The sequence below is a fragment of the Microtus oregoni genome, unplaced genomic scaffold (genome assembly GCF_018167655.1).
Source record: "Microtus oregoni isolate MIOR12 unplaced genomic scaffold, Mior012 000014F_ref0000157, whole genome shotgun sequence".
Classification (NCBI taxonomy): Eukaryota; Metazoa; Chordata; class Mammalia; order Rodentia; family Cricetidae; genus Microtus; species Microtus oregoni.
The window spans coordinates 18,833,426-18,855,480 of record NW_024543073.1 but is presented as its reverse complement, the minus strand read 5'-3'; positions in this window follow the sequence as shown (position 1 = coordinate 18,855,480).

The window sequence follows — 22,055 nt, the reverse complement described above, 5'->3', positions numbered from 1 at the left end:
CGCGGGGCCAGGGTGAGAAGGAAAAGCCCACTTAGCACAGAGATCTGGGGAAAGTAGTAGAGCTCTGGAAACAGAAAAATAGGAACTTAAAAAAAGTGAAAACGTGGCGTCGGGGTGCAACCCAACCCCTCTGTGACTTACCCATCATTTCCAATGGCTCCGACGATCTAGGTCTCCTGGCGCACGCTCAGGATTCTTGCTGAAGATTCCCTCTCCCGTGTCCTCTCTGAATTCCCTCTGCTCTCCTGGTTGCAGGCTTTTATCATCTCTTACTGAAAACTGCAATAACCTATCCGAACTGGTCTTCCCACTCTTAGGCGCTTACATCTTCCAGCCAGTGCTTCTGGCATTTCTGCTGCAGCAATCTTCCTCTTATGCCATAGACCGGCTCCTAAATCATCAGCCTTTTGCCCATGAAGAAGCTGACATTGCTAGTATAGCCCCACCCTGCATTTCATCTCTTCACAGCCCTAGCACCCTCTTTCAGCCTGAAGTAACAGGTCCTTCGAATGTACTGAATCTCTTGACACCCCTGTTTATGTTCTTAGTTTAACCTGAATATTCCTACCCACTTTAAATTTTGAAATCCTAATTATACCTCAAGGATCATTCATATGCCACCCCCTTTCCTGATTCAAATGCATGTCATTTCTCTCCTTCAAAACGCCCATAGCATTTCTGTAATAGTCTATGACTTGTCTTAACTATTTTATGTGGAAATTTCTTAAGTAGAGCAATTGGTATGTAACTGCTTTTCTTTTACATATAAAAAGGTTGTGTGTGTGTGTGTGTGTGTGTGTGTGTGTGTGTGTACGTGAAGTGCAGTGTTCGTGGAGCCAGAAGAGGGCGTGGGATCCTCTGGAACTGGAGTAACACAAACTGCTATGTAGTGATGTGGGATTCCCCTCTGTATGTTGTGAGTACCATTGGTGAATAAAGGAACTGCTTTGGGCCTTTAGCAGAGCTATAGGGGAACAGAGCTAGGCAGGGAAAACTAAACTAAATGCTGGGAGAAAGGAGGCGGAGTCAGAAGCCATGTAGCCCTGCTGGAGCCAGCCAGAACTTAACCCAGTAAGCCACAGCCACATGCCAATACAAAGATTACTAGTAATGGGTTAAATTAAGATTTAAATGTTAGCCAATAAGAAGTTAGGTATAATGGAACAAGCAGTGTTTTAAATATTATAGTTTCTGTGTGATTATTTCAGTTCTGGGCTGGGAGGAACAAGCAGCCCCCTGTAACAACGTAGGTGCTGGAAACGTAATGTAGATTCTCTGAATGAACAAGACAGTGTTCTTAACTGATGAACCATCTCTCAGCCCTTTTAACTCACATTTTAAGACCCTATATTCTATTTTTTAATTTTTTATACATTTTATTGATATTTATTGAGCTCTACGTTTTTCTCTGCTCCCCTCCCTGCCTCTCCCCTCCCCCCTTCAACCTTCCCCCAAGGTCCCCATGCTCCCAATTTACTCAGGAGATCTTGTCTTTTTATACTTTCTACTTCCCATGTAGATTAGATCTATGTAAGTCTCTCTTAATGTCTGCATTGTTGTCTAAGTTCTCTGGGATTGTGGTTTGTAGGCTGGCTTTCTTTGCATTATGTTTAAAAACCACATATGAGTGAGTATATGTGGTAATTGTCTTTCTGTGTCTGGGTTACCTCACTGAAAATAATGTTTTCTAGTTCCATCCATTTTCCTGCAAAATTCAAGCTGTCTGTGTAGTACTCCATTGTGGGAATGTACCACATTTTCCTTATCTATTCTCCAAAGACCCTGTATTTTAAAACACAGTATATACTATAAACTCAGTAGTATTTTTAATAAACTAAAAAAGTGTCTCATTAGAGTTTCATAATTGTTATAAAATAGGGGATTACTCCCGTTTCACACAAAGAAAAGATTAAGCAACTTGAAGCAGTTGGAAAACTAAGATTTTGTTCCACATCTAAAGCTCGAGCTGCTTTGGCTGCCTTCCTCTGCCCCAGTGCAGAACTTTTGTTTGTATCTTTACCAGACACTCTGAAAAATGCATTACGTACAGCAATGGTGATTAGAGCTGTAAGCATAGCAATAAACACGACTCGTGCAGCGAGCTGGCCAAAGATGGCAACGCCTTTAATCCCAGCACTTGAGGCAGGCGGATCTCTGTGAGTTCGAGGCCAGCCTGGTCTACAAGAGCTAGTTCCAGGACAGGCCCCCAAAGCTCTAGAGAAACCCTGTGTCAAAACACACACACACACACACACAAAAAAAAAAACCCAAAAATTTCTTAAACGGGACTCGGGGAGAAGAGAAGAAAGGAAAAGAAGGCAAGAAAGTCAAGAAAAAGGGGGAAAGGCAAGGCATAGGTAAGTTCAAGAACCTAAAAATCCTGTCATATTCTTTATGTTTTTAAAAGTCTGAAGGTCTAAATACAAATTACTAGTAATATAAATTTAAAGTCAAATGTGGTGATGCATGCCTGTAATTCTAACCCTGAGAAATCAAGGAAAGGGGGTCCATGGGATTGGGCTACATAGGAAAACCATGTTTGTTTAAGATTCCCTGAAAGGATCACAAAGCTGTTGCAGCAAAAGACAAAATGAGGTTTGAAAACTTTGTTCCCAAATTCTGTTTGAGATTGCCAATGGACATGTGAGCTCAAAACCAAACAAGGAGGAGCTATGGGTAGATATAGTTCAGAGGTAGAGGTTTGTCCAATATGTTTGATCCCTGGGTTTAATCCCAACACAAAAAAAAAATAAAATTTTGTCTCATTTTACATTCTTAAAACAACCTCACTCAGTATCGTTTTCAGAATGTTTTCCAAAAGAACTATTAGTTTGTCTAACTGATAATTAGTGCTTTACGAATTGAATTTTTGGCATGGGTTATGTCTAAAGATGATGAAGTATAACAATAGCAACAACTATTATTATTTGTTTATAACAACAAATATTGTATTTCTCTCTACTTCTTTCTTTGTTTTTGAGACAGGGTCTCTGAAGCTCAGACCAACCTCAAACTGTCTATGTAGCTGAGAATGGCCTTGAACTCGGTCTCTTGAGAAGGAGAAACTGACAGGCTGGCACTACATGCTCTATTCTCATTCTTTCATGCCCATTCTCCCCGCTCCCACTGCCACCGCCTCTGCTACTGCTTGTTGTAAGTGCCTTCGCTGTACATACCCCCCAGTCAGCTATCCTGCGAGAACAACATTAGCAGAATCCGCACTTTACAAGTGGCAAAACTTTAGGAAGAGGAAACCTAAGTAACCCGCCTGAGTTCTCACAGCAGAAACAGCAAAACTGAATGTGACCTTTGGAAGCTGGCTCCCAAACACACGCTGTGACCCACTGTACTCTGCTAGATTACATAAGGTGTACTACTTTGTGCTAGTACATCTTGTATTGTATTGTGCTTGTTCAAGCTTCTGACGCTCCACAGCAAGCGAGGTTTCATGGAATCCTGGAGAGTTCTATTTATTTCCTGTCATAGGGCCCAGCTGCATTCCAGTCTATGTAGTCCAGTCTTGGGCAGGTTTCTCTCACTCTTTGTCCTGCATGATACTATTTATTTTAAATGTCTTTGTAATTGTTTCAAACAAGACATTGTAGGTAATATATATATATAGTAATAATATCTATAGTATATAATATATAGTAATATGTAACTGGTCACATTTCATTTTGATCGGATATTATAATAGATAGCTCCTGCTGAAGATCAAAAAAATATTTACCAAGGACTTATGAGATTAGATCTTCAAACTATAGAGTTTAAAAAGGAAACTTCAAACTGTGCATCCTCTCCTGGTACTGCGGTAAGTGTTCTATATAAGGTACGCATGGGGTTCCTGGAAAATCATTTGGGTTATGTTTTGGAAAGTGGGTAGGAAGTGGATTCTAAATAATTCCAGGTACTAAAAGCAAAATTATGAGCATAAGAGTGTAATGGCACAATATGGGAAAAGAAAACCTGATTAGGCAGAGATCTTAAAGTATTTATATAAAGAGTGGTTTGGGGTATGTGGTTTAGTGGTGAAACGCTTGTTTATTACATTTGTGGCCCAGAACCAGGGTTCAACCCTCAGCACTGGCGGGGGGGGCGGGAGGGGCTATGGAAGACAAGAGATTTAAATGGTAAACAGGTCTAAGAGATAGCTCAACACGTAAAGATGGCTGTTGCCAGGTCAGAACACCTGGGCTCAAGCCTCGGGATCCACGTGGTGGAAGGAGAGAGCTGACTCTCACAAGTGCTGTGGTGTGAACACACACAAAGAAACAAGTAAAAAGTAAGCAAGTATAACTTAATAAAGAAATAAATGAGAGGCGAGGGTGTCACACGAAGGTTGACAGACACTCTCGTGTCCTCTGATCGTGTCATTTCATTCTGTGTGCGAGCTAAGATTCTCTATTGCTCTTCAGAACAACATTAAACATTCGGCTTCTTGGCTTTTAAAATTTCCCCAACTGAAATCAATTGATGACACCTTTCTTTAAACTAAAAGAAAAAAATAGTTGGGGTGTGGTAGTGCGTGCCTGTAATCTCAGCACTCTGGGGTGAAGAGGCAGGAAGGTCAGAAGTTCAAGATTATCCACAGCTAGTTTGAGAGCAGTGTGGGCTACATGAGACCCTGTCTCAGAAAAGAAAAGGGGGAGAGGGACAGGAACTCATACAGGAGAGTGCTCACAAGACCTCCGCCGCCTTGCCCAATTTCACTGGTCACTGCTTCGGTTTGCTTCCCCCCCACCTTCCTTTAATCTTTGTAGAATGTTGGGGAGCAGATACAAACTGTCTTGGATTTTTTTTTACTTGAAAGTAGGTGAGTTCAACATTTTGACATTGTGACATGAAGTTGTTATCTACAAAGAATTGTGCAATAAAATATAGAAACAAAAAATCCTGTAACATGAACTAAGTTTGCAGTTTTATATTGGGTGGCATTCACAGCTATTTTGGAAATGCATGTAGCCTGCAGGATTAATTTTCCCATAGACATTGCTTATACAACCTACAAATGGCATGTGTAGGGTTGGATACGACATCTGTTCCTGCGCTTATTTTGTTCTGTATTGTTTTTTTGAAAAGGAACCCAGCTGGTCTCAAACTCAAGATACTCCTGCCTCAGCAGCCCCAGGGCCGGGGATCTTAACGAATTTTAGTCAAGGTGAATAATTCACAGAGGAATTAATGAAATAAAAATCAAAGACAAAACAAGGGGAAACTAATTTCGACCCGAATATGATCACTACTTCTCCCTAGGTAGCAGCTATGCTCTGGTCCCATTGGATGAATGAATGAGGCATTTAAAAGCTCTAGCTGTCTGTTTTGCAGAGAGCTAAGTCTCTTTCTTTTAACCTTCATCCTTTCTAACCCAGCCTCTCTCCAGCTGGCTCAGCCAGGTTCTTAGCTTCATAGAAGCTCCTGATAGAATAATCAGTTAGGAGACCGGGAAGAAGTAGGGGCCCGCAGACTCCAGCAAGTGCTTGCAAAGAGCTAGATATGATCTTGCCAAGCAAAAGTGAAAGAAGACAGATTCATAACGGTCCAAGGGGACCTGCCTTGGGTTTTCCTGAGCAACTGCAGTGAGAGAGAAGTTGAAGAGCAATCGCTTAGGGCAATACACCGGTGAAAAAATGTTTTAATACAGAATTGCTGTAGCTACAGGTAACTACAAAGTGTACAAGGCCCAATTGGTATCAATTGCAAATTGTAAGGAATTCGGCTACACAGAAACAGAAACCCAAATAAAAGTAGCATAAGCAAGGTGAGCACGAACTGCTTTTTGGGTAAGAGATAAGCTAATCTCAGCTGGACAGCTCTGGGTGCTCCTTCCCAGCCCCATCTTCGGCATTCAGCATGAGTGGATTCTCCAAGCGAGCAGAGCCCGAGGGCGCCTTGAGGGCCACTGGACTCTAATAGTAAAGCTGGCTATGGTGAGAAAAGACAAGAGACCAGCTCTGGGCAGGTGATCATGGAGTCACAAAGAGTATCTGTCACCACCAGAGGTCACCTCGAGCTACTGGGTGGCAGCTAAAGCTCCAGCATTCTTTACATGTGCTTTTCAGCTTTCTTGCAGGAAGGAAAAGAAAAGCAAACAGAGCACTATGGGGCCTCCCCCGAGTCAGCTCCCTTTCAGTTTGTACCTCAGTGTCTGAACTACATTTAACAAGGAAGCTGTGGGAAGGGAGGGATGATATTCGGACACTCCATTTCTAGATCTCCCATGATATCCTCACAGTGGGGAGATACACGGTGACTCCAATAGAGTCACTGATCACCACAGTGAGAAGCATGAAACAATTTTACTGTAAAGATTTGAGACACATTAAGAAAAAAAGACATGATCTAATATCAACGAACTTTATGAAATCTCCTTAACGCCTAGAATTGACCTTAAGCTAAGCATACTAAAATGTATAACGTTACACTTGTCCAACATGAGGAAGTCATCCAAGGAACTAATAACAGGTGCCCACCGTTAAGAATTGAATGAAAGGCATTGCTGTCCCCATCCATTGTTTTCTCTCTGGCCCCTGTGCTAGCAGGTGGATGAGTGACAGCAACTTTTCAACCAAGGTGTGGGTTTTAATTTCTGTATGATATAGATCCCTTCCTTTTTTGAATACTAGGTTCTCAGTGCTAATGTGATCCCGACCCATGAGCTATCTGCAGTCTGAATGTCCTTCCATCTGTGAGGTTGTCCTCTCAGGGAAACCAGTTCTTTACACACCAGTCTCTCCAAGCTGATTGAACTAAAGCTGCAGGTTCTGATGCTCCAGAGCCCGTGCCTTTGGGGCCTCATGGGCATTGCTGAGTGTTCTCATCCCTAGACATCTTATCCACCTCCCCACCTATCCCACCCCCCACCACGCATTGCCCTTTTCAGTCTTGGTCACTTTTGCTACTTCAGTGGGAGGGTGTTGTGAGCTGTTTTTTGAAAAAATAACCCCAGTGGCTTCATAGCACTCCGAAAGCTAGCTTTACCCTTCTTGTGGAAAATAAACGAGTTATTTATCAGGGCACGGTGGGAGGTGATCCGATGTCATAATATCATTGCCTCTGGACAGTACCCATCAATTTTCACAAGACTGAGTTCTCTTTTCCCCTTTTCAAAGTGAAAAAGAATCATTTTTTTAAAAATTTTGTGGTAGCATTACCATACTTTATAGGCTACTATACCCAATAAAATGAAAAGAGCTTCACTAGACAAAAGGAATGGACTTCTACTTTATACTACAGTTACATTAGACAGTAGCTGAACTTGTAAAACATTCTTAAAGATTTGTTTATTTTGTATACAGTGTTCTGTCTGCATGCATGCACACCAAAAGAGGGCAGCAGATCATGACAGATGGTTGTGAGCCACCATGTGGTTGTGGGAATTGAACTCAAGCCCTCTGGAAGAACAGCCAGTGCTCTTAACCTCTGTGCCATCTCTCAAGCCCATAACTGAACCTTTTGCAGACTGTGGATGGGACAGTCCCGAGCAAAGAGAGTTTCCTCTTTTAAGTGACAGTAACTTTTCTATGACTCACGGCTTCTTCTGCCCCAAACTTACCTTTGGGGGGACTGCCTCTGAGTGACCTGGACTTCTACCGGTGACCCCTTCTCCCCTGCTGCACACCGCAGATCTTTGCCGATAGTTTAAAAACCCTTTGCTGCAGTACCCACCACATGTGCGACCAGGTCCATAGCCACTACCTAAGGGACTGCTTAAGTGTTCTCAACGCCACTGCTCCCTTCCTGAGCCCATTATCTGATTTCTAGTGTCCACTATCATCCCCAAATGCAGTTTAGCCACCACCACCAAGACTTCCTCCTCTATTATAACCGTCACACCCTCCTCTTCTCCCATGCCTTAGCTTCCATATCCTGGACCACCACAACATAGACAACTTCCTCTACCCCTGTAACAAGGACCGCCACCATTGTTTCCTTTATCACCTCCCAGTGTGTCATCATCTTCCCTCCATAGCCGCCTCCGTTGCCAACATCTTCACCGGCAGAGTCTGCTCTTTGGCCAAAGTTCCCACCCCAGGCTAAATGAACTCCACCACCCATTACATTACCAAATCTACCCCCATGACCTACTTGTGATCCAGTATGCTGCTCTTCTTGTTCAGAAAGGCACTTCTCACCCTGCAGTTATGCCCGTGAGTAGTGTGATATTGCTGAACAATTTTATCAATTGGTTCTTGATCATTAAAACTTATAAAAGGGCATTCTTTCCTTTTTCCATTCCTTTTGCCTGTCTTTCATAACTTGCTTAGTTTCAATATTACCTTACATTCCAAAGTAGTTCCTCTAATAATGTTCTTCTGTATCTCTTTTACTACCACGACTGAGTTTTCTTCCCTGTTAGACGGTGTCTTAAGGTTTCTGTTACTGCAACAATACACCATGACCAAAAAGCAACTTGGGTCCAAAGGGTTTATTCAGTTTACACTTCCACATTGCTTTTCATCTCCGAAGAAAGTCAAGACTGACCTCAATCAGGGCAGGAACCTGGAGACCGGAGCTGATGCAGAGGTCATGGAGGGAGCTGCTTACTGACTTGCTTAGTTCACGTTCTTGTAGAAGCCAGGACCACCAGCCCAGGGGTGGCACAACCCACAGTGTCCCTCCCACATTGATCACAAATTAAGAAAATGCCTTACAGCTGAATCTCATGGAGGCATTTCCTCAACTGAGGTTCTTTCCTCTCTGGTGACTCTAGCTTGTGTCCAGCTAACATAAAACCAGCCAGTACAGATGGGCACCTAGCTTAACAGAATCTCTCTAGAAACAATTCTAGCTGGTTCAAATACCCATTAGTCTTGTGTGGCTGAGCGCACATGGCTGCAACTATCTCTTCAACACAGGAGCAAATCACAAACCCATCTGCTTGGGTGGCGCCGTCTTCTCACACGGTCTTCAAGGGTGCCGCATCCCTCAAACGTTCTCTCATGAAGCCCCTGTAACTTCAAAGCTTGGACCAGTAAAAGACAGTTTCTGCAGATGCTCTGGCGATGAGTGAGTGAGGCTGTCGGCACCGAGGTTTTACCTCTTTTTAAAATTTGCACTTATGAATTCACTGTGCATTGGGGAGAGGAGTGCGTGTGCCACGGTGCGTGTGTTGAGCTCAGAGGACAACTGTGGGGTTGGTTCTCTTCTTCCACCTCATGGATTCTCAGGACTGAATGCAGGCCGTCAGGCTTGGCCTTTACTGACTAAGCTATTCCACAGCCCTTTATCTCTGTTTTGAGGTGAGATTTGCCTCACCTCAATCATGTTCGACACAGGGCTGAGTTCTTCCAAGAGTGGGCTGTTAGGTGACTGGAGTGTTGGGAACAGCTCCGTGGTTAAGAGCACTGGCCATTCTCAGCCAGCTCCTAATTCTAGTCCCAGGTGATCCGATGCTCTCTTTGGCTTCTGTGGCACACAAACATACATGTAGCCGCCGGGCGATGGTGGCGCACGCCTTTAATCCCAGCACTCGGGAGGCAGAGGCAGGTGGATCTCTGTGAGTTCGAGACTAGCCTGGTCTACAGAGCTAGTTCCAGGACAGGCTGCAAGGCCACAGGGAAACCCTGTCTCGAAAAACCAAAAAAAAAAAAAAAACAAAACAACAACAACAACAAAAAAACATGTAGCCAAATATCCATACATGCAAGCTAATTTTAAAAAAAATTTTTTTTAAAGTGTAGGCTGTTAGAACACAGGGCTGCCCTATAGATCACTGCATGTGGCTGGTGTTCTTCCACCTTGCCCCTGTGCTGAGATTTAACCGGAGCTGTATCATGATATTTGAACTTTCCAGCTGCCAGAATTATGAGCCAATTAAACTTCCTCTTTGCATATTACCCAACACTGGGTATTATGTTGTGTTACAGAGGTACAGTAGACTGAGATAAGAGCTTCTTGATTCTGACAGACCTTTCGTAACACAGAAATACTCATTTCTCTCTTCTTTTTAAACCTAACTCCTTATCATCTCCACCCCTCTCTACAGACCAGCTCACCTCTCTGTTTTAGTCTTCTTTGTAGTGAAGCCTGCTGACTCTAAAAGTTCAACCTCTTCCTTTAGTTGATTCTTTTCTTCTTCTGTGAGTAAGACCGTCTTGGGTTGGTGTCGTAACCAGCCTCTCATGATTGGCTTCAGCTGTCAACTGAAACATCCTGAGGAATTGCCGCCATCAGATTGCCCTCTGGGGAAATTGTCTTTATTGATGTTTGATGGGAGGGGGCAGGCCATTGTGAATATAACTGTTCATCTGAAGGAAAATCTCAGGAAGTTAAAATAAGAATGCAAAGAATATAACACAGTTGGAAAGGAAAGGACACTATAGCATATAACTCGGCCAGTTACCATCGCGGGAACTTGACACTCCATCCCCCCAGGACTCTCTGAGGAACACAGTGAAATGTACTTCCAAAGGATGGGTGAGAGTGAGAGGGACCTTTAGCCAACTCTAGCCTCTTTGGTTGCAGAGAATCTTCTGGATCATGCTTGCCCAGTTATGTGTGTGGCAGGACACAGACATCGAAGCTTCAGAAAAGGTTCAAAAGCATGGCGGTGAGCACTTGGTGCCAGGGAGTCTTCAGCTTGCAACCAGTGCAGCTGAAGCTAAAGTCATGACCAGGACATGTGACAAAGGGTGTTGTTGTGACTATAAGAATGATAGTTTGGGTAACTCTATAGTCTTTTTATTCCCACTGGGTTGCATGATTACTAAACCTAGGTTTGATCCCCAGCCAAACACAAACAAATGAACAAATAAATAGAAACAGGTCTTGTTCAGGCTGAGATGTTTATAATTCCTTCCTGGAGCCAGAGAAGAAGATTTCATTTACAAACCACACTAGAAAGGTTTCTTTTCTCATTCTGGTTGCCCTTGGCCTCTAAACACTCTCGATTCCCATAACTGGTGGCTGGGAAGTACCTTGGATGATACCTGGAAAGGGATCAATAGGTACATTTGCTGGTGGTTCTTAAAATAGCTGAACTCTCACTCTTCTCCCAAACATTGTTTGGCAGAAAAGTGTCTAGTGTAGTAAACCAAACAGCGCTTCTGTCAGGGAACGCTTCAAAGAAAGGGCAAGGGAGCCAGAGCATAGATCAGCTAGGAATTCACGTAGCCCTGCATACATGCAGCTGGGGGACTGCACACCAGTGTCTCACAGCTCATCCTTGCCAACCGGGGAGCCATATTGTTTGTGGGAGTTATGTTCTAAAATAAATACAGAAAAAGAAAGGGAATGCCAGCAGACTACAAGCTTCAAAACAAAACAAAACAAAAAAAAACCCTTTTGGGATGGAAAATGTCAGAGTTAAAAATACCCTTGAAATCCCTATTTCTTAGAATAGTGTATGCATATTTTATTTGTACAGATTTCCCAGAGGTTATTATTCACTTAGGGCTGCAAACCCCTTTAGTTTTGGAAGGAACCTATCTGTAGATGGATACGCAGTCCAGCTTTCCCGCTTTTGAAATCAGACTATTAATTCCTGAAATGAATAAAAGCTGGACAGGAAATACTAGCATATGTCGCTAACATAACACAACAATATCACAGTGATTAATTTCACTCTTCTCTTTATGGTATTACATTTGAGATTTTCTTGTTGTCATGACTATTAGCCTATTATTTGGGATTTATTTTGAAAATATTTTCTTCACATTTATCACTTGTTGCATTTTTTTTTTTTTTTTTTTTTTTTTTTTTTTTTTTTGGTTTTTTCGAGACAGGGTTTCTCTGTGGCTTTGGTTCCTGTCCTGGAACTAGCTCTTGTAGACCAGGCTGGCCTCGAACTCACAGAGATCCACCTGCCTCTGCCTCCCGAGTGCTGGGATTAAAGGCGTGCGCCACCACCGCATTTTTGATATAGGTAGAGGGAATGGTTTTGTGGTGTTGGGGGTGTAATTCTAGGTTCACATACATGTTAAAAATTCTACCACAGAGCTGCATTCCAAGCCTGTCTTTTGAGCTTATTCATGGTGGTTCTGGCTATGCAAAAAAATGTGTATCTAAGATGTGTGTGTGTGTGTGTGTGTGTGTGTGTCTGTACATGTTCACATGTGTGTCCCAGCCCACTTGCACTTGTGTGTGTAAACATGTGGAGATCAGAAGCTGATGTCAGGTGTGTTCCTTAACAACTCTCCATAATGTTTTTAGGCTCTCACTGAATCCAGTGTTTGCAGATTCTGCTAGGCTGACTTGCCATGGACGCTCTGTCTTTATCTTCCTAGCACCGGGTTTGCAGATACATGCTGCTAAGCCTGGCTTTTATGTGGGTGCTGGGCATCCAAGTTAAGGTCCTCGTGGTTGGGCAGAAAGCACTTTACCAATGAAGTCATCCTCCTAGCCACAGTATTTTTTTAAGATCAAGTTTTCTCTTGCTATATGTGGCATTTGAATTATGGTTATCTGTTTCAGAATAATCTTTGTGTACACTGTGAAGATGTGTCTTTGCCAAGATGCCTTCTGATTGATTTAATAAAAAGCTAAATGGCCAATAACTAGATAGAAGGTATAGCAAGGAGAGGACTCTGAGAAGAAGAGAGGCAGAGAAGCCAGCAAGGCATGGAACAAGTCAGGCACACAGAATTGGATAGAGGTAAAAAGTCATGTAGTAGAATGTAGACTAATTTAAAAAAGCATATGCGTTTAAGTTATAAGAGCTAGTTAGGGCCGGGTGGTGGTGGCGGCACATGCCTTTAATCCCAACACTTGGGAGGCAGAGGCGGGTGGATCTCTGTGAGTTCGAGGCCAGCCTGGTTTACAAGAGCTAGTTCCAGGACAGGCTCTAAAGCTACAGAGAAACCCTGTCTCAAAAAACCAAAAAAAAAAAAAAAAAAAAAAAGAAAGAAAAAAAAAGAGCTAGTTAGGAATAAGTCTAAGCTATAGGCTGAGCTTTTCATAATAAACAAGAAGTTTCCATGCCATTATTTGGGAGCTGGCTGTCAGGACAGAGAAAGAACCACTACATATGGCATCTAACGTAGGGACAGGTATTTCATATAGGACCTGAGAAAGCTTTTAATAAGTTTCAAACACACAAATATACAGTCAATCACAGCTTTGTAGTCCCGTGGTCTCTCAGGCCAATGGGCCACAGTGTACAGAGACATGCTGCCTGTAGGCTTGAGCCAGCAGCACCATGTGTAGAGTTGCACAGCAAGGTTAAGGCTTGGTTCACCAGACAAAGAAAGCTACTGATAAGCAATAAAGGGGTCCAGACCGAGAAAACCTCTAAACAGATGCAGTAAAAAAGTGGGTATAGACTGTCATTAAAAAAACAGTTTAAAAATCATAAAGTCTTTAAAGGGAGAATAAAGTAATATAAAAGAATAAGCCATGTAAAGATGGAAAATATACAGGGTGTCTTGATCACCTATGGTGCTCTATTGACTTTGAATTGTTTGAATACTGAGGAGCAAACAGCAGCTCCTGAAAGATACTGGATTGTTGAAGGGACTGCTGAATTAAACTAGCTTATATACTTTAGGGATGTTTTAACTTTAAAATGGAAACCAGAATATGTGTTATGTTGGGGAAGGGGATATGCCTTTGTTTCCACAGGAAACAAAAAGCTATGGATTCCTTCAAAGTTAATAGAGATCAGATTTGATAGGGGAGACCTCCTGAGGATCTTGGTTACAGACATGAGGGGAAAATCCAGGAAAGACTGAAAGACAGGTGACGTATATGTTGATCCCTCAACATGGGAACAGCTCTGTGACTGGATGAGACATGATAAATCTTGTTGTCTACACAGCCCTCATGACAGTTTGATTATACAGTCCAAATGAACTTATGAAATTGACAGATGCCTTTTACCCACTCAAACATAAAACAAAAAAAAATCATCTTTAGATGACTTGTGTACACTGCATACTCTATGCTTGTGTTAATGCAGATATATAGGTTATTTTTAAACCTTCGTGTGCTCTCAGAAAGAAAAAAGGGACCAAACACCAATGAAGACAAGTAGTCTAGGTGATTCAGCCTTTCAGAAAGCTTCTGTTGCAGTTTCCTCAAAATTCTGCATCCAAAACAACTTCAAAGCTGCTAGCTGAGATGGTCCAGCCTCATAGACTATCCAGCCAAGACTTCAGATAAGCCTTGAACTTTCCCACACTGAGATTGGACAGCAGTTAACTCTCCCAGGACTTGATCATTATTCTAATTTTCTCAGGGTTCCCTAAAGATGCTGTTGCCCCAAGACAACATTAAGCAATCTAGAGAACAAGACACCCACATTCTCATGAAGTGGGGTGAGTGATTTTTGGTCCCTTGGTGTGCTATGGATGTTTGTCACTGTTTAAGGGGTTTTGTCACAAGTTGTTGTTGGTCATAGTCAGGAAAAAAGCTGGGTGAAAGGAATCGGATTCAATGATGTCATTCTGCAAAGAAAAAAGGGGGGATATAGAAATGATAGGATGCCAGGTGGTGGTGGCACACACCTTTAATCCCAGCATTCAGGAGACAAAGGCAGATGGATCTATGTGAGTTTGAGATCAGCCTTGTCTACAAAGCTAGGTCCAGGACAGACTCCAAAGTTACACAGGAAACCCTGTCTCAAAAAAAAAAAAAAAAAAAAAACAAAAAAAAGAAAGAAAAGAAATGATAGATTAAAAGAAAAGATTATTGAATCTACTTTCAAACTTAAAAAAACCCACAGCTACTAGTCTCAAATATTTTACATATTTGGTATGGATTTTTATATGTTGATACAAATTTAAAGTTATTTTGGTTATACTGTATATATACTTCTATTCTTGTTTAAGATATTATACCTATGTAGCTCTTTTTAAAATGGAATGTAAGTTTTAGTCCTTAAAAGCCACTTAGGATAATAAAGAAATACAGGTTAGTAGTTAGTCATCTACAATCAAACTTGTTGTCATGTTAGATATGTTTTCAAGTTTAAACAAATATATTTTAAATAGTTAGTCTTCAAACACTTCCAAGAACTATGGAATATGGCATTTAAAATATTTTAACAACATAAGGCTATTCATGACAGTGAGGTACTGTTCCTTGTAGCACCAATTACTTCAAAAAGGATGATGGGTGTCAAAGAACCTCCCTATGGAGTTTGCTTACTATGAGGCAAAGATAGCCATCTGGGCAAGAAACTGCCCTTACTTCTACTGCTGACAATATGTTGTCCAAACTGGACACCAAAACAAAGCAGGACACAAAAGAAGACAACTACCAAACTTTGTCAAGACAAATTCAAAATTCCTTCTTCAAAGAAAAGTTTGTCAGATATACTAGACTTGTAGTATACCTGTAGTCTACCTGTAGACTGTGGATGAATGCTACATTGTTACAAAGGGAACTTGGGTGACTGTCCATGTAGTCACCTATCTCTGTCATTTCTATAGTTTTGGAAGTTGTTTGCTATGTACTTTTTGTTTACTTGGGTAATATTACACTTTATCAGGTCTCTGATGAAACTGATGACAAGATAGTTAGAGCTGCAATGTTTCTTGTTACCAAATTCAGAAAAGAAACTCACAAAGGAGGTAAAAAATGCATAAGGTTTAAGAGACATAAAGGCTTAAGTTGTTTATCTAAGAAAATGTTTTGAGGTCTAAAAAGATAAATTTGGGTTGGTAATACAAGTTATGATAAAAAGTGGTTTACGTGTAAAACTTGGGACTCATCAATATAGAATAGATAATAGAATTCTTCTCTGAATTTTCAAAATGCAAATGGACTAGACATTGTGAATGTAATTCTTACCTGATAATTGTTCTTATTACACACAGTTTTACCATGTTAGAGTTAAACCCTTTTCTTTTATTTAGACACAAGGGAGAATAATCTTTTTGTATACTTTAAAGATGCATCTTTGCCAAGGTGCCTTCTGATTGGTTAAATAAAGAGTTAAATGGCCAATAGCTAGCAGGAGGTATAGGCGGGACTTCCAGGCACAGAGAGGACTCTGGGAAGAAGTGAGGCAGAGAAGAACAAGTCAGACATACAGAATGGGATAAAGGTGAAAGCTGTGTGGTAGAGTATAGATTAATAATCTTATGGGTTAATTTAAATTAGAAGAGATAGTTAGAAACAAGCCTAGATAGAGCCCGAGCTTCCATAATTAACAAGAAGTCTCTGTGTCATTATTTGGGAGCTGGCTGGCAGGACAGAGAAAGAACTGCTACAGTTATCCTTTCTCCACACTCAATAATACTTTTTTTATCTGCATTTTATTTCAGTGTTTGTTTGATTTCATTATTTTTTCTATTTTCTCTCTATTCCCTTTGGAAGCAATCTATTCTTATGTGTATTGTGTGGTGTCAACCCAATTTTATTTCTTACTAAATGACTTTCCCCTGGTTTACAGATTCAAATCACTGTGTTCTCTGTAGCCAGGTTATAAGCTCGCTTAGTCATGCTGAATCACTTCTGTCCACAGTGAATCACAGTAGAATTTTTGTTTTTGTTTGTTGTTTCAAGGGTACAGATTCTCCAGTTCTACGTGATTTGAGGCCACAATCAAAGGTTTTTGTGCTTGAAAAGCACTTTTCAGTTTACCCAGGCCCTGGTCAGGGAAAATGAAATTTTAAAATTTTCCATAACCAAGAAGTTTAACTAGACGTTTGTGTAAAGTAATTAAAAAATAATTTCAGGCTACATAAAACTAGTGAGATTTATAACTTAAGATATTGCTAAATGCATTTCTCTAGAGTCTAGAGAAAGAAAGTTTGTTCTCATGTAAGAGTTGCTTTGAGGTTATTCATTTCAACTGCAAGTTACAGAGAACCCAACTCTTGTGTCCAGTCTTCACTCATGAAATCCGGAGTGCAATGGGTTACTGGCATCAGTTCATCAGCCCCAGTGTCAAGGATAGCACGTTCATTTCTTTTGCCTTCCCTATCAGCTCCAACACGTCCACAGACACTCTGCTGCATCTGAGGTTTTAGTGTTGGAATAAGGCAAAGAGGCACACCCACCATGCTATCTCATTTACCAAAGGAGAAAAAAAAATACTTTCTCTAAATTCTTAGAAACGTCTGCTTCTGTCTCCAGGGTCAAAATTCTACCATTCCCTAGATGCTAAGAAAGAGAATGTTTAAGTTTTCTAACCCATAGTCAAGGAAACAGCAGGAAAGAAAGGACTGGGAATGGTTATTCATCCAACGAACCAGTGGAGTCCACCATGTGGATCTTACCCATTTCTGTTTTACCAAACAGAATGCCTGGAGTGGTACAAGTCTGAAAGTCCACATGATAATAAGAGCTAAGAAGAAGTTGTATCAACAGGCACCAAGGAGGATGTGGACCTCCACAGGGCACAAGTGGGGAGGACAGGAGTTAGTCCCCAGCAAGACCATGATCTAGGTGGGCATCCTTAGACAGCTGGGGTACAGCTCCAACCCCCAACTCTATACATCAGAAACAAGGTAGCAAGTGAATTCATTACTAGAGGCTGAGGTTTAACCCATTCTGCCTGCTGAAGGGAAGCTCCGTAAAACCCACTAATTGGTGAAGTTGAACAGAGTCTCGGCTAGTGAACATATTGCTGTTCTAAGATGGTGGCGGGCCCAGAAGGTAATGCAAGCTCTGCCCCTTTTCCCCCATGCCTTACCCTATGCACCTCATCCATTTGGCTTCCTCGGATCCTGAATAATAAACCACTTCCAGTTAATAAATCATGTTCCTACATTTCATGAGTACTTCCAGGGACTAGTTAGCAGACCTGAAAAATGTACTAAGGGAATTCATCAGTTTGTAGCCTGTCAGTCAGCAGTTCTCTTGAAGACATGGCATTTGTGATGGGCATGTGAAGTGGGATAGTTAGGCAGAACTGAGAAACATCTATTCATGGGAGCTGAAGCTAACTCTATGTAGTGACAGAAGTGGCCTGAACTGTAGGACACCTAGCTGGCATCAGATTAGCTGAGCGTTGGAAGACCCTGTACATTCGGTGCCAGGCATGTTATGAGCAAAAGCAACTCAGAGGTCCTAACAGAGCAGAAAGACACTGAGGCCTGGCTGTGATGCAGGACGATCAGCTTATTCAGCCAGAGGGGAGGAACCTTGACCTAGTGGCCCAAAGGGGCAGATTGTGTTGGAACTGAGAACAATGGGTAGTATTGAGAAACGGAGCCACAGTACTTGGAGAGACCTAGTCAGTAGCTCTGGATTACAGAGTTTAGAAGGGCTTAGAGTGTGGTAGGCAAACTGATGATTATCTCTGAAGTACACATTGTTTCCACCTGTGTAGCTGAGGTCACAGGCCAGAGAAGTAGGCTAGGGGCTGGAACTGGTGAGGAGTGTCAGAGACTCAGCATGAGTGACAGCCTTCAGGGTCCCATGCCAAGGGTAGAAGTGGGGTTTAGGTCATATCCTTGACACAGTTTCACCATAAGTCGATTTTCAGACCGGTCATGGTGGCATACTGTAATCCCAACACTTGGGTGCCTAAGGCAAGTGAATCTCTGTGAGTTTGAGACCAGCCTGTTCTACAAAAAGAGCTCCAGGCCAGGCCAGGGTTACATGACCAAATCCTATCTCAAGAGAACAAAACAGCAAAACCAAATGTCAGGAAGGACTTAGATTGTAGCTCAGAGGTAGAGTACTTGCCTTGCATGTAGAAGGATTGGCTTCAATTCCTTAGGAGGCAGGGGGAGGGGGAGGGGGAGAAAGAGAGGGTAAATATTTTAAATCCCCTGTAGTTGATTTCTCTACTGATGCAGTAAGCCAAATCGAGCCAAATTAAAAGGTAAATGACCAGGTTTAATCTGAGCAGAGCGCCCCCACTCCAGGTGGTCTCAGGGAAGAGGAGAAATGACATGGCAGGTCAATGGACAGGAGAATAAACACCCTGTAGAAGTAGTCTTGAACAGCTCCAGGGGAGGAGCCGCTGCTCAGTGAGCTCTCTGAGAGGGGGCAGGGTTTGGAGAGGGAGGAGTGGGGCTAAGGTGAAGTTTCCAAAGGATCAAGTTCTAGGTTATTAAGATCTGGCATGGTGGTCCACGCATCTTATTCCAGCATTAGAGAAACAGAGCTAGGTAGGTGTCTGTGAGTCAGGGACCAGCCTGGTCTACACAGTCATTTCCAGGACAGCCAGAGTTACATAGAGAGACCCTGTTTCAAAAACAAACCAACCAATTTGCTGGCTGTTCAACTTACTGATCACCATTTGAACCCCTTACACATGTTGGCACCATGTCAGTCCCTGACTTTCAGAAACAGAGGGTGGATATTGTGGAATTGACTATGGAATTCAGCCAAATATTAGCCTATCTCCAAGTGAGTTAGTCATTCACTAAGCTTCAACAAACAGTTAACAGCGAGATTATTCGCCTTCCAATGTATGCTGGTTGGTTTAACTACACAAGTAAACACATTGAGAAGATCATAGAATTTCTTGAAATTCTCGAAGATTTCTGGGAACTCCGGTGTTAGGGCAGCTTGGGCAGGTGAAGGTGTTCATGCATTTCCTGTCCCTCTCTGGCTCACTGGGTCACATGCCCACAAGTCTCCACCTGCCTGAGGCTGGTCTCTAGCTCCCCAAAGTGCTGCAGCCAAAGGCAGACACGAACAGGCAGGCACTTACCTCGGAGTCTTTATGTCTAGCCACTAGCTCTGTTTAGTCAGTCTAGCAAGTCTTCAAGCCTTCCCAAAGTAGCAGGTGCAGGGAACACAGTGTCCCAGTTGCTCCTTCCTGTCCCAGGTTGTTTTGGTTCTTGACGAATCTTGTCTGTTTAAGGCTCCTCTCTCCTCAGCTGCCTTCTCTGGGGCCCTGTGAAGATGGAATAACCGAGCCTGCGAGCAAAGAGGATGGTGCCATTCTCAGGACAGGAGCGTGAGTTTGGGTGTGGGGAGAGAGCTTCCTCCCCGGTTGAAAACACATGTAAGGCATGTGGTACACGTTTGCGGGTAGAAGGGCTCAGGGGTACAGAGGTGTGTGGACCCCCTTATGTTTTGAAAACTAATCTGAGCTGTAAAACAGCTGGGCGAGGGTGGTACATGCCTTTAATCCCAGCACTCGGGAGGCAGAGGCAGGCGGATCTCTGTGAGTTTGAGGCCAGCCTGGTCTACAGAGCAAGTTCCAGGTCAGGGGGGACTACACAGAGAAACCCTGTCTCAAAAAACAAATAAACAAACTAAAAGAAAGAAAGAAAGAAAGAAAGAAAGAAGAGAGAGAGAGAGAGAGAGAGAGGAATTGGGAGCAGGATAGAAGGTTGTGCAAGGAAAGCTTCACACCTTCCTTGTCTTCCTCTTATCCAATGCCAAGGCTCTATAAACAGCTGAGAAAACTAGGCAGCGTTAGACAGGGATCCTCATGGAAGCAGACGGATTAGAGACAGAGGGATCATGTGCATTAGAGGAGCTGACTAACTCCATGATCTGAAGTAAATCACCTCACACACTGCTTCTACATTTTGCCTAGATTTGAGGCAAAAATAATCCCATCTTGACTGTTCTGCTTTGAAGCTGTCTTCTCTCATTTCTTCCTGGCTCGCGGCCTTTGCAAACTTTTGCTAGGGAACTCTTCAGGCAGCCCTGACTCCTTGCTTAGAACGGTGTTGCCGTCAGCTATGGGCACAGTTTCCAACTTAGTGCCTCCTGGCTGGCTTGATTTTGTGCCATCCAAGGCCAACGGTAAAACAGTATCAAAGCAATAAAATGCTAGCTCTGAGTTCATTGTGATATTTGTTATAACCAAAAATGTCTTCAGTTTACCCAGTGTTTCTGAGGGCAAATTTACCCTAGGGCAAGAATCACTGCTCTAGAAGCTAGACAGCCCCTTATGCAGTAAGAAAAGAAATGGCCTGGTGACGAGATAAATATGCAATATTAAGTCACACAGTAAATGAAGCTAGTAACTAAAGAAGGACAATGAATATACTCCCAATATAGGGCCTCCCCCTCAACCCTAGCACAACTGATGCCATGATGTGAGTACCATTCAGGCCATAAAACTCAGCATAGTTCGTAGTTCTGACAAAGTCTCTAAATACACTAACTTTGCATTTCGGCTTCTATTGTTCTGCTTCTAGCTAACTCTTGAGTTATATGAACCCAGGATGTTTTGTGTTTAAAAGTTCATCCCAAGGAAGGTTCAGGGCTACCCCGGAGATCCCAAATACCCAGTGTGGTTGCTGGCTAGCTAATAAAGACTTTCTTTATTGTCTTAAACCCATGTTTGAGTAGTTTTCTCTGCTGGATAGTCTTCAACACCAAGAACCAATATAACTACAGGAAAAAAATGAAACATTTTACTCCAAATTATTTGTCATTATAAAGCTTTTTTTTTCCTGGAATACAAAAATCACCAAAACAAGAACTCAACAGCTAGCTGCAAGAGCACAGGAATAACAGGGAAGAGGGTTTAATGCTAAGGAATGGGATTCCAACACAGAATGCTGTAGAACTAATAAATTGCAAATCTTAAGAAGCTGGCGAGACAGGCCTAAGTATAGAATTATGGACAAAGAGAAAGGATTAAGACATTGTAGGAAATGAAGAAGAAAAGAAAAAGACAACTAAAATGATTTTAATTATGTGTTGCAAGTATGCATGTCATAAAGAGATTGTCCCAGGGTTCAGTGGCTATCATTGACGTAAGGCTCTTCAGATGAAACAGTCAATGTTCAGAAGCTGGCTGATCATGATGCCCGGCTATGAACAGCAAACTATGGTGTGTTCTTCCTGTATATTTGTGTATCCTTTTATAATACTTATTTTAAAAATTAAAAGAATTTAAAGACATATTAGAGAGCACAAATGCCAGTGGAAAGGGGTCATATAATAGATGAGCTAAAAAAAAGAGAGAGGATGGCTATATAGTCAATATGCCCCCTGGAGCTAGGGTTTAGTGTAGAGAGAGAACATTTCCCTAGCACACACGAAACCTTGGTGTAAGGCCCCAGGACTGAGGGGAAAGTAGACATCATTGGGTTTGTTTGATAAAGTTTCTTATGGAAAGAAAGATAAGGGGAAAATGTTGACCTCACATTTCCATTGCTCAGATTTCTCTGGGGAAATATTAATGCCAGATGACAATGGAGTCATGCCTACAAGCTCTGAACGAAAGCATAACCTTTGAGGGTCAA